General features: G+C 33.5%; 1 protein-coding gene across 1 annotated transcript in view; it reads left to right on the top strand.

Annotated features, from left to right (window-relative positions):
• Positions 1 to 14,206, top strand: part of LOC139483478 (uncharacterized) — a 766,788-nt gene that overhangs the window by 33,371 nt on the left and 719,211 nt on the right. The window lies entirely within an intron of this gene.

Raw genomic sequence — 14,206 nt, 5'->3', positions numbered from 1 at the left:
TTTTTTTTTCACTTTGATTATTCTACTGAATCATTGTTAATCAGATGGGTTTAATGGAGACCTAATATTTGAGAGAATTATATAAAGTGGGGTCTTATTTTAATTGTCTTGTCCAGCTGAGTCCATTGATATAAATATTGTTTATGTTTCTAGAAAAAAGTTATTTTTTTAATCTGACAGTTCTAATGGAAGTTCTGACATCTCACAATAAAACATGTTGTTTATTTGTTGTTTATGTAGAATATAAATACAAGTGTGACTGGTCATTTTATTCAGTTTTGACCACTGATTCATGTGATATATATTTTGTTTAAATTTATTACACAACATTGTCCAGTTTATGACACAAGTTTTGATGTCTGTTATATGTTGATATTACAGTTTGGACAGACACCATTAATGTTGGCGGCTGAGGAAGGACACCTGGAGGTAGTGACGTACCTCATCAGTCAGGGAAGTCAGTTAGAGGTCACAGACCAGGTAATGATAGATATAATGACCTTACTCTGACTAAACACAACTTGATACAGAATCTACACAAAATCATGTTGTTAATCAGACAGGTTTAATGGACAACAAATATTTGTTAGAATTATATAAAGTGGGGTCTCATTTTATTCGTAACACAGAACTGAATCAGATAGTAAAGGTTTTATTTTGTTTCTTGACAAAAAGTTATTTTATTAACATCTGATTTTAATGAGAAGTTGATGAGAACAAGTTGTGTTAACATCTCAAGTTAGATAATGTTAATTCTACAGATCTAATGTAAAACATCTTTTAAAAATAACAAATACTTGACATAATTATATAAAGTGGGGTCTTATTTTTTTTGTCTTTTCGTACTGAATCAGAAAATATAACTTGTTTTAATGATTCTTGAAAAAAGTTTTTTTTTCTCACTTTGATTATTCTACTGAATCATTGTTAATCAGACGGGTTTAATGGAGACCTAATATTTGATAGAATTATATAAAGTGGGGTCTTATTTTTCTTGTCTGGTTGTACTGAATCAGAAAATATAACTTGTTTCAATGTTTCTTGAAAAAAAGTTTTTTTTTCTCACTTTGATTATTCTACTGAATCATTGTTAATCAGACGGGTTTAATGGAGACCTAATATTTGAGAGAATTATATAATGTGGGGTTTTATTTTTCATGTCTCCTCGTACTGAATCAGAAAATATAACTCGTTTCAATGTTTCTTGAATTTTTTTTTTTTTTTTCAACTTTGATTATTCTATGAAGTTTGGACCAGTTGATTGTTTATTCTTTAATAACATGTATGATATAAATTTAAGTTTTTGAACAAAAACTGGATTGAGACAAGTACTAAATAACTGTTGGAATAAATAGACTACCAGAAGTTAGGGGTATCTGTACATGTTGAATAAGGAGCAGAATTAAGATGAGATAACTTTAAATAATGGAAAGGGCTAGAGTCAAGTGTCTTTTTAATGATGCACCTTGTTACTCGTCTACTTCTGTTGTAAATCGCGGGCTCAACAAAACTATGATGAGGGAAAAAATCGGTAAAATTATTCCTCTTAATACTATCTTTTGATTTTAAGAAGCTTCTGTCCAAGTCTGGAACAAACCCAGGATAGTTTAAGAAAGTTATTAAAATTTTAAAAACTTTAACCACAGAGTGAATATAATGTTTCACCGCAGAAAAAACTAAGTCCATTGATAAGTAATATACAGAATAAATGGATTTATCCTTTTACAAAATTTACTTCTGGATACTATCTTATGATCATAAATAAGCTTCTGTCCAAGTTTGGTAGAAATCCAGTATGGTTTAAGAAAGTTATTAAAATTCTAAAAACTTTAACTACAGAGTGAATGTAATGTTTCCCCGCAGAAAAAAAAAACTAAGTCCATTTATAAGTAAAATACGGAAAAAATGGAATTTTATTTTTTCAAAATTTACTTCTGGATACTATCTTATGATCATAAACAAGCTTCTGTCCAAGTTTGGTAGAAATCCAGTATAGTTTAAGAAAGTTATTAAAATTTCAAAAACTTTAACCACAGAGTGAATATTTGTGGACGCCGCCGCCGACGAAATGTAGGATCGCTTAGTCTCGCTTTTTAGACTTAAAGTCGGAGGCTCGACAAAAATGGAATTGGTCCCCATTTATCTTTTTATAAGTCTTTTACATGTATAATGATATTATTAAACCAGGGATATCGTTACCATAAATTACTTAAAACTTTTACTAAATTTTTCCATAGATATAAAGATTTGGTTTTGAAGTTTGGTTGTACATTTGTACCTGTAGAAAACTTATTTAAAACGTGATAGCACATCCTCAATTTTACGGAAATGTTGTTAACCGTGCCCGGAAATTTAGAAATGATCCATGTAAACTTGTCGCTCCTTTAAATAAAATTATTCTAAAAGGTTACCTATTCAACACTGTAATAAGATCGTTGAATATTGTTTTTATTGGTATACTTATTGATTTTGTTATCAGTAAATAAAAAGCTAACTAAATATTACTAGTATGTTAAATATTACTAGTATGTTATATACATTTATATATTCATGGATCTACAATCTGTCGATATCTGTAACTTGGCATTGCACAAGGTCATGTTTTTCTCTGGCTGTTTATGACATCTTTACACTAAATCCATTGGATGTTGGATGTGTACGGATTGATAGTTTAGTCTTAGATCATAAGATGCATGATTTTTTTATTAGTTGTTAGTGGCTTTGAACTAGCTGTCAGATAACTGCGAGTCCTCTCAGATCTGTTCATTGTGTCTTTTTGTGTCAGGATGTACAAGTAACCGGCCACGTCCACTTGTATTTTTGTCCATCTGATGAGTTAAGCCTTTTTCGACTGATTTTTATAGTTCGTTCTTATGTTGAACTGTTATACCACTGTCCCAAGTTAGGGGGAGGGTTGGGATCCCGCTAACATGTTTAACCCCGCCACATTATTTATGTAGTCAGGAACCTGTAATTCAGTGGTTGTTGTTTGTTTATGTGTTACATATTTGTTTTTCGTTCATTTTTTTTATATAAATAAGGCCGTTAGTTTTCTCGTTTGAATTGTTTTACATCATCTTATCGGGGCATTTTATAGCTGACTATGCGGTTTGCTCATTGTTGAAGGCTGTATGGTGACCTATAGTTGTTAATGTCTGTGTCATTTTGGTCTCTTGTGGACAGTTGTCTCATTGGCAATCATACCACATCTTCTTTTTTATATGCTTTAATCTGTTAAATCTCAGTCCTGTCTTTGCTCCTTGAAAAGACTCAACAAGTTTGAAAATATACACTGTGGCATTCTCTGGGAGGAGTGGATGTTGGGTTGTTTTTGTTTGAATATTTCATAAATCCTTACAAGTAAAATTCAGAGGTTTAGCTATAAAACCAGGTTTAATATACCATTTTCGACATAAGAAAATGTCTGTACCAAGTCAGTAATATATGACAGTTTTTATCTATTCGTTTGATGTGTTTGAGCTTTTGATTTTGTCATTTGCTTAGAAACTTTGTTTAGAATTATCCTCAGTGTTCCAAATATTTGTTCTATTACTTTTTCCTACAACATTTGGTTTCAATCTGGTAATCTATAATTATTCATGAATGTTACTAACTGATGCTGAACTTCATGGAGATTGCAATAGCACATTCTAGATTTTGTCAAGGTCCGTATATTATTTGAAAGTATTGCTCCGTCAATATAACATGTATAATGTCCTTAACAAATTGGAAAAAATAAAGAAATTTTGGCAAAATTCTAATTTTCCTAGCGCAATTAATCTCACAAATTTCAAACAGCAAGAGACCAAACTTGAAATCTCACTTATAAATATAAGACTACAAACCGATAATAGAAATATTTGGTTTAAGCATTTCCAAACTGAAACTGAAGTGACAACCACAGACAGATGGATTGACAGACCAAAAGAAAACATATAAAGTCATGGTCTTTTAAGAGCACTTCACACATAACAAAGGTAAAATCTCTTTGCTATTACTGTGCTTCAATCAGGAGAATGCACTGCTAAGGTGTACATAAACTACCTCAGATATACTGCACAGTTCAAATGTACTCATACCTTTAGGTGCTGATCCTAGACTTTGAAAGTGGTGTTATTCCATAAAATAAAAATAAACAGCTGCACCATGAGCGCATGTTACGCCCGTCGCTTTTTCAAGGAATAAATTTCAATAACTTCTCAATGTCATATCACAAACTCATGAAATCTAAAGGTAGGTTATGTTAATAGATATAAACCCAACACCAAAGTTCGGCCGTAAGGTTTTCTTGTTTGAATTGTTTTACATTGTCATTTTGGGACCTTCTACAGCTGACTATGCGGCATGGGCTTTGCTCATTGTTGAAGGATGTATGATAACCTATAGTTGTTAATTTCTGTGTCATGTTGGTATCTTGTAGAGAGTTGTCTCATTAACAATTATACCACATCTTCTTTTTTAAATTAACAGAAAAGATGAAAAAAAATCTACATAAAAGTCAAAAAATATATTATTGTATGTACGACAAAAAAAAGGGATCCAGAAAGGTTCTCGTAAGATCAAATGGTCACTTTTAGAAATTTCTTTATAGTTAACCAGGCCATTTAAGGCAAAATTTACAGTTAACCGTGACACCAACAAAATTCAAACTTGATCTCTGTTTTGTGGTAATGAGCAATGTGTATACATGTTTCATAAGATTTGATTGAGGCAAACTATAATTGGAAAATGAAAACCAACTTTGTGAGGACTAATCTACTGATGGACATGGATGAAACCTACTACAGCCCTCCCCCCTCAAATTGGGGCGCGGCCATAAAAGTGTTTATTTTAGTTTTTGCCATTGTACCTTGAATCGATCAAATGTGTGCACAACGTATGGGACATTGGAAATTTATTCTTTTATTACACATGGGACACTAAAGTCTTGTATTCTTGAATGATTACAACTTGTTGGGACTAGAAAACATTGATAATTACAAAGAAAAATAAGATTGGTATGTACTGCGCTGTTTCTAGTGTTGCAGTTATAAATTGAATAAGACCATGTGTGGAATTTGTCTTCAAATTATTACTGTTATTAATCTTGTATTTATGCAAACATTCCAGCTTAGTGGTTTCATTCCAAATCTTGGGATTAATGCAGTCTTTTTATAAAGGTTACAGAGACAGATACAGAAAATAGGGGCGTAATTCATGTAAAGGTTGCAAAAACCGTTGAGAATAGCAAATCATTTTTTTTGAAGATTCAATCTAAAAAATATGATACCTTTTTACATGATTATTTTAAAGGAGAGGAGGGGGATTACAGAAGGATAAGAAGTGTGCTTCAGTTGAACCCCCTCCCCAAACACACACACACACACACAAAACAAGATATAATGTTATCGGAATCATACTAAGTAAGGAATGATTATAATTGATACAATTTGTCTATCTCGGAGATTCTGAATTTTAATTGGGGGGGGGGGGGGGGTGGGGGTGGGGGGGGGGGGGTGGGGGGGGGGGGGGGGGGGGGGGGGGTAGTAGTACAACAAAGCAGTTATTAATGATATGTTAATAGCTACATGTATATATTAAGAGGATTCCATTATACTGGACTTCTGATATTAGCGATCACCAATTGACTATTATTATTTTTTAAGTCACCACCGACTTAAAATGTGTTCAATTTGCCTGTCAGTCTATCCGTCCGTCCACCACACTTCAGTTTCAGTTTAGAAATGTTTTGACCAAACAATTCTATTATTGGTTTGTTAATATTATGTTACAGGTCAATTTTGTGATTTATGCTGGTGGAATAACATCTTAGACGGGAGTGTGCCATAAGAAATTAAGAATTTCTTACAATTGTTGGGGCCATATCTATCTTGCCTTACCATAAGCCAGGTTGTCCCGGTTATTGCAATCCCATGAAGTTCATCATCTGCTAACTTTCAAAATTGATTATCAGATGGTGAACTCGGAACAAAGTCCGAACAAACGCAATTATCTTTTCAAGTATCTACCTGTATGCAACATTTAAAAAAATCAACATACCCCCTACCCCCCTTTTCCAACCCCCTAACATCAATGTTACATTATATATTACATTTATTGAACAATCTGAAGAAAAAAACCAGACAAGACTGTGAGTGAAGCAAAGAATGAAGTCATATTCCAATTTGAAAATAAACACCCTCTATTTATGTATTTTTTACATAAATTTCTATTTTTGCAGTTTTTGAGTGGACGTTGCTATGGATAATATGTGTTTCCGTGGTAACAATTGAATTCAACAACATTTGACGATAGTAATTTAAAGTTTGTGTTAGCTTTTATGTATTTTCTTATTGGTTATAAAACAATTCAGGACATTTAAGCTCTTAAACTGCAATATTCTGCAAATAAAAACTCCGTTTCCAAGGAAAAAATCGGTTGCTATGGTGAAAAAACTGAACAAAAATCCCACGCATTTTTCTATTTAATTTGGTAAAGTAGTATCCAAACTTCATAACTACAGTGCTAACTATTCTGTACACATTTGCACTTTTCTGAAAAACACCAGAGAAAATTTGATAATTTCGAAAAATCCCAATTTCAGAAAAGTTGAAAATATGCATTTTTTCCCAAAATTTTTCAAAAAATATACAAATTTGGTTGACATGCAATCTTCACTAAAATGAAGCTGAAACCAAGTTGGTTAAATGTTACATATGAACATTAATGAAAAATGCATGGTTCTATTCATAACCAGGCTCTAAATTGTGGTGATTTAGCTGATTTTTTAAATATTTTACCACACTTAACAACCCAAAAATAGTGTGTCCGTTACCATGGCAACCACTCATATTTTCCCACTCAAAATTATTTTTTGAGCAGTATTCATTTATTGCTTCTATTTGGCCAATTATAGATAAAATCTGGAACCCCCCCATATATCACCTCTATATACCACTCTGCCTGGTTCTTATAAAGAGCTGTACCAACCCACAGACCACACTTTAAATCACCAATCAACACAGACAAATAATCAAAGTATTTAACATGGTGTAGTCACTTGATTTACAAACATTAATCAGACCAACCCACAGAACCACACTTTAAATCACCAATCAACACAGACAAATAATCAAAGTATTTAACATGGTGTAACCACTTGATTTACAAACATTAATCAGACCAACCCACAGACCACACTTTAAATCACCAATCAAATCTTAACACACGACAAATAATCAATGTATTTAACATGGTGTAGTCACTTGATTTACAAACATTAATCAAACCAACCCACAGACCACACTTTAAATCACCAATCAACACGGACAAATAATCAAATCTTAACACACAAACAAATAATCAAAGTATTTAACATGGTTTAGTCACTTGATTTACAAACATTAATCATACCAACCGACAGACCACACTTTAAATCACTAATCAACACAGACAAATAATCAAAGTATTTAACATGGTGCAGTCACTTGATTTACAAACATTAATCATACAAACCCACAGACCACACTTTAAATCACCAATCAACACAGACAAATAATCAATGTATTTAACATGGTGTAGACACTTGATTTACAAACATTAATCAGACCAACCAACAGACCACACTTTAAATCACCAATCAACACGGACAAATAATCAAAGTATTTAACATGGTGTAGTCACTTGATTTACAAACATTAATCATACCAACCCACAGACCACACTTTAAATCACCAATCAACACGGACAAATAATCAAAGTATTTAACATGGTACAGTCACTTGATTTACAAACATTAATCATACCAACCCACAGACCACACTTTAAATCACCAATCAACATGGACAAATAATCAAAGTATTCAACATGGTACAGTCACTTGATTTACAAACATTAAAATCATACCAACCAACAGACCACACTTTAAATCACCAATCAACATGGACAAATAATCAAAGTATTTAACATGGTACAGTCACTTGATTTACAAACATTAATCATACCAACCCACAGACCACACTTTAAATCAACAACCAACACGGACAAATAATCAAAGTATTCAACATGGTACAGTCACTTGATTTACAAACATTAAAATCATACCAACCAACAGACCACACTTTAAATCACCAATCAACATGGACAAATAATCAAAGTATTTAACATGGTACAGTCACTTGATTTACAAACATTAATCATACCAACCCACAGACCAGACTTTAAATCACCAATCAACACGGACAAATAATCAAAGTATTTAACATGGTACAATCACTTGATTTACAAACATTAATCATACCAACCGACAGACCACACTTTAAATCACCAATCAAATCTTAACACACAAACAAATAATCAAAGTATTTAACATGGTGCAGTCACTAGAATTACAAACATTAATCATACCAACCCACAGACCACACTTTAAATCCCCAATCAACACAGACAAATAATCAATGTATTTAACATGGTGTAGTCACTTGATTTACAAACATTAATCATACCAACCAACAAACCACACTTTAAATCACCAATCAACACAGACAAATAATCAAAGTATTAAACATGGTGTAGTCACTTGATTTACAAACATTAATCAAACCAACCAACAGACCACACTTTAAATCACCAATCAACACGGACAAATTTTCAAAGTATTTAACATGGTGCAGTCACTAGAATTACAAACATTAATCATACCAACCCACAGACCACACTTTAAATCACCAATCAACACAGACAAATAATCAATGTATTTAACATGGTGTAGTCACTTGATTTACAAACATTAATCATACCAACCAACAAACCACACTTTAAATCACCAATCAACACAGACAAATAATCAAAGTATTAAACATGGTGTAGTCACTTGATTTACAAACATTAATCAAACCAACCAACAGACCACACTTTAAATCACTAATCAACACGGACAAATAATCAAAGTATTTAACATGGTGTAGTCACTTGATTTACAAACATTAATCAGACCAACCGACAGACCACACTTTAAATCACCAATCAACACAGACATATAATCAAAGTATTTAACATGGTGCAGTCACTAGAAGTACAAACATTAATCATACCAACCCACAGACCACACTTTAAATCACCAATCAACACAGACAAATAATCAAAGTATTTAACATGGTGCAGTCACTAGAATTATAAACATTAATCAGACCAACCGACAAACCACACTTTAAATCACAAATCAACACAGACAAATAATCAAAGTATTTGACATGGTGCAGTCACAAGAATTACAAACATTAATCAGACCAACCAACAGACCACACTTTAAATCACCAATCAACACGGACAAATAATCAAAGTATGTAACATGGTGTAGTCACTTGATTTACAAACATTAATCATACCAACCCACAGACACACTTTAAATCACCAATCAACACAGACAAATAATCAAAGTATTTAACATGGTGTAGTCACTTGATTTACAAACATTAATCAGACCAACCCACAGACCACACTTTAAATCACCAATCAACACGGACAAATAATCAAAGTATTTAACATGGTGTAGTCACTTGATTTACAAACATTAATCATACCAACCCACAGACCATACTTTAAATCACCAATCAAATCTTAACACACAGACAAATAATCAAAGTATTTAACATGGTGTAGTCACTTGATTTACAAACATTAATCAGACCAACCCACAGACCACACTTTAAATCACCAATCAACACGGACAAATAATCAAAGTATTTAACATGGTGTAGATACTTGATTTACAAACATTAATCATACCAACCCACAGACCATACTTTAAATCACCAATCAAATCTTAACACACAGACAAATAATCAAAGTATTTAACATGGTGTAGTCACTTGATTTACAAACATTAATCAGACCAACCCACAGACCACACTTTAAATCACCAATCAACACGGACAAATAATAAAAGTATTTAACATGGTGTAGTCACTTGATTTACAAACATTAATCATACCAACCCACATACCATACTTTAAATCACCAATCAAATCTTAACACACAGACAAATAATCAAAGTATTTAACATGGTATAGTCACTTGATTTATAAACATTAATCATACCAACCACAGACCATACTTTAAATCACCAATCAAATCTTAACACACAGACAAATAATCAAAGTATTTAACATGCTGTAGTCACTTGATTTACAAACATTAATCATACAAACCCACAAACCACACTTCATATGATGTCAACAAACTGATCACCAATCAAATGTTAACACAATGACAACCAATCAAAGTTATTAACATGGTGCAGTCACTTGATTAACAACTATTAACGTGAGTCATCAAGACTGATAAACCATAATTCAAACAACACACCTTCCACCAATTATACATTACAAACACAACTTCCACCAATCATACATTACAAACACACCTTCCACCAATCATACATTACAAACACACCTCCCACCAATCATACATTACAAACACACCTTCCACCAATCATACATTACAAACACACCTTCCACCAATCATACATTACAAACACACTTTCCACCAATCATACATTACAAACACACCTTCCACCAATCATACATTACAAACAGACCTTCCACCAATCATACATTACAAACACACCTCCCACCAATCATACATTACAAACACACCTTCCACCAATCCTTCTACATTTACAAACACACCTTCCACCAATCATACATTACAACCACACCTCCCACCAATCATACATTACAACCACACCTTCCACCAATCATACATTACAACCACACCCTCCACCAATCATAAATGACAAACACACCTTCCACTAATCATACATTACAAACACACCTTCCACCAATCATACATTACAACCACACCTTCCACCAATCATACATTACAAACACACCTTCCACCAATCTTACAATACAAACACACCTTCCACCAATCATACATTACAACCACACCTTCCACCAATCATACATTACAAACACACCTTCCACCAATCATACATTACAAACACATTTCAACCAATCATACATTACAAACACACCTCCCACCAATCATACATTACAAACTCACCTTCCACCAATCATACATTACAAACACACTTCCACCAATCATACATTACAAACACACATCCCACCAATCATACACTACTAACACACCTCCACCAATCACACGACCAACACACCTTCCACCAATCATACATTACAAACACACCTTCCACCAATCATACATTACAAACACACCTTCCACCAATCATACATTACAACCACACCTTCCACCAATCATACATTACAAACACACTTCCACCAATCATACATTACAACCACACCTTCCACCAATCATACATTACAAACACACCTTCCACCAATCTTACATTACAAACACACCTTCCACCAATCATACATTACAAATACACCTCCTACCAATCATACATTACAACCACACCTTCCACCAATCATACATTACAACCACACCCTCCACCAATCATAAACGACAAACACACCTTCCACTAATCATACATTACAAACACACCTTCCACCAATCATACATTACAACCACACCTTCCACCAATCATACATTACAAACACACCTTCCACCAATCTTACATTACAAACACACCTTCCACCAATCATATATTACAAACACACCTCCCACCAATCATACATTACAAACACACCTTCCACCAATCATACATTACAAACACACCTTCCACCAATCTTACATTACAAACACACCTTCCACCAATCATACATTACAACCACACCTTCCACCAATCATACATTACAAACACACCTTCCACCAATCATACATTACAAACACATTTCAACCAATCATACATTACAAACACACCTCCCACCAATCATACATTACAAACACACCTTCCACCAATCATACACTACCAACACACTTCCACCAATCATACATTACAAACACACATCCCACCAATCATACACTACCAACACACCTTCCACCAATCATACATTACAACCACACCTTCCAGCAATCATACATTACAACCACACCTTCCAGCAATCATACATTACAAACACACCTTCCAGCAATCATACATTACAAACACACCTTCCAGCAATCATACATTACAACCACACCTTCCACCAATCATACATTACAAACACATCTTCCACCAATCATACATTACAAACACACCTTCCACCAATCATACATTACAAACACACCTCCCACCAATCATACATTACAAATACACCTCCCACCAATCATACATTACAAACACATCTCCAACCAATCATACATTACAAACACACCTTCCACCAATCATACCTTACAAACACACCTTCCACCAATCATACATTACAAACACACCTCCCACCAATCATACATTAAAAACACATTTTCCACTAATTATACATTACAAACACACCTTCCACCAATCATACATTACGAACACACCTTCCACCAATCATACATTACAACCACACCTTCCACCAATCATACATTACAAACACACCTCCCACCAATCATACATTACAAATACACCTCCCACCAATCATACATTACAAATACATCTTCCACCAATCATACATTACAAACACACCTTCCACCAATCAGGGGCGTAGCTAGGCCAAAATGATGTGTACGCAATGCCGGGGAAAGAAGTCATACGGCGAGGAGTCTGGGACCGCTCAACCTCTAGAGTAAATGGTGCAAAATCCTGCATTCTCGCGATTTCCTGGGACTGAAAATGACCTCACAGAAATCTTATTTTCATGAGTAACAAGTCAACTTTTGAAAATAATTAAATTTGAGAAAAAAATTAGAGAAAAAAAACTTCTAATGTGTAGTGGGTAGAGCTAATTTATATATTAGTTAACAATTAAAATATATAGTGTCACCACCATATATTTTAATTGCTACCTGATCAGTCTCAACCCACTATACATTCACTGAGAAAATCCAAATTTCTAAGCCTTAAAGGGTATTTTTTTTTTATTGAGAAAATACATAAATAAATCGAATCACATTTCTCTGTTTTATTTTATAAGAGAACAAGCAGTCTTTTAATTTTCAAAGTTAGTTCTGAAAGTCAATGACCATTTCCTTTCCAGTTATCCAAAACCGTGTCTGTTGAAATTTGTTTTTCGTGGTATATGTTCAATAGAACAAGCCCAGATAAACGAATGGATTTCATTGTATTTCGTTGTTCGTCTCATGGTACTGAAAGAGTGTTCTATCGTTATCGTCCATACCGACATACATGCATATTTTATGTTAAGTATTTTAAAGATTCCCGGGTATAAACCCTTGTTTATAACATCATAGTTTGGAAACCTTTAACTATACATTTGTATATAAATACTTTTAAAGTCCCAAAATCTACAAGGAAAAGCTTCAAAACTAAATCTGAGTTCTTTTTATCAACTTCCAAAAACGATTGTTTAATTTTAACAAAGCAAGGAAAACAAGGACTTTAAATTTTGCACATGGAGAATAAGCACTTTTAATCTTAAGACACGTATAATTAAATGAACGAGGCACCCATCTTGCACGACCGAACATAAGATAAAAAAGTAAAAAACACGTTGATCGTAAAAAAAAAAAAAAAACGGCGAATAGGTTGCAAAAATATTACCCTATTAATAGAACATCACGTTTTATTTCATCAGTCATTTTGAAATCTTCAGAAAAGATTTCAGGGTAAGGAGGCATAGTAGACGCACTTATTGTATTCTGAAACCCCGAGGACTCAGCTATTTTAATTGTTTGCATCAGCAGCACAATCACGATGCTGGTCCCGAAAATGTAAAGAGAAAACTAGTTTCCGGAACGAAATATAGTTACAAAGTGACTATTAACATATTTTTATAACACTTCATAATTAATTCTATTACTTAAGTTTTATTCTAACTAGATTTACCATATTTTTATTTTTGTCAAATTTTCGATGTGTACGCAACTGCGTTTTTGCGTACGGGTTGCTACGCGCCTGCCAATCATACATACAAACACACCTCCACTAATCATACATTACAAACACAAATCCACCAATCATACATTACAAACACATCTCCCACCAATCATACATTACAAACACACCTTCCAGCAATCATACCTTACAAACACACCTTCCACCAATCATAAATTACAACCACACCTTCCACCAATCATACATTACAACCACACCCTCCACCAATCATAAATGACAAACACACCTTCCACCAATCATACATTACAAACACACCTTCCACCAATCATACAT

Source organism: Mytilus edulis, chromosome 7 (genome assembly GCF_963676685.1).
Source record: "Mytilus edulis chromosome 7, xbMytEdul2.2, whole genome shotgun sequence".
Classification (NCBI taxonomy): Eukaryota; Metazoa; Mollusca; class Bivalvia; order Mytilida; family Mytilidae; genus Mytilus; species Mytilus edulis.
Note: the sequence above shows the minus strand (reverse complement) of the source record. Positions and strands in the feature narration are given on the sequence as shown.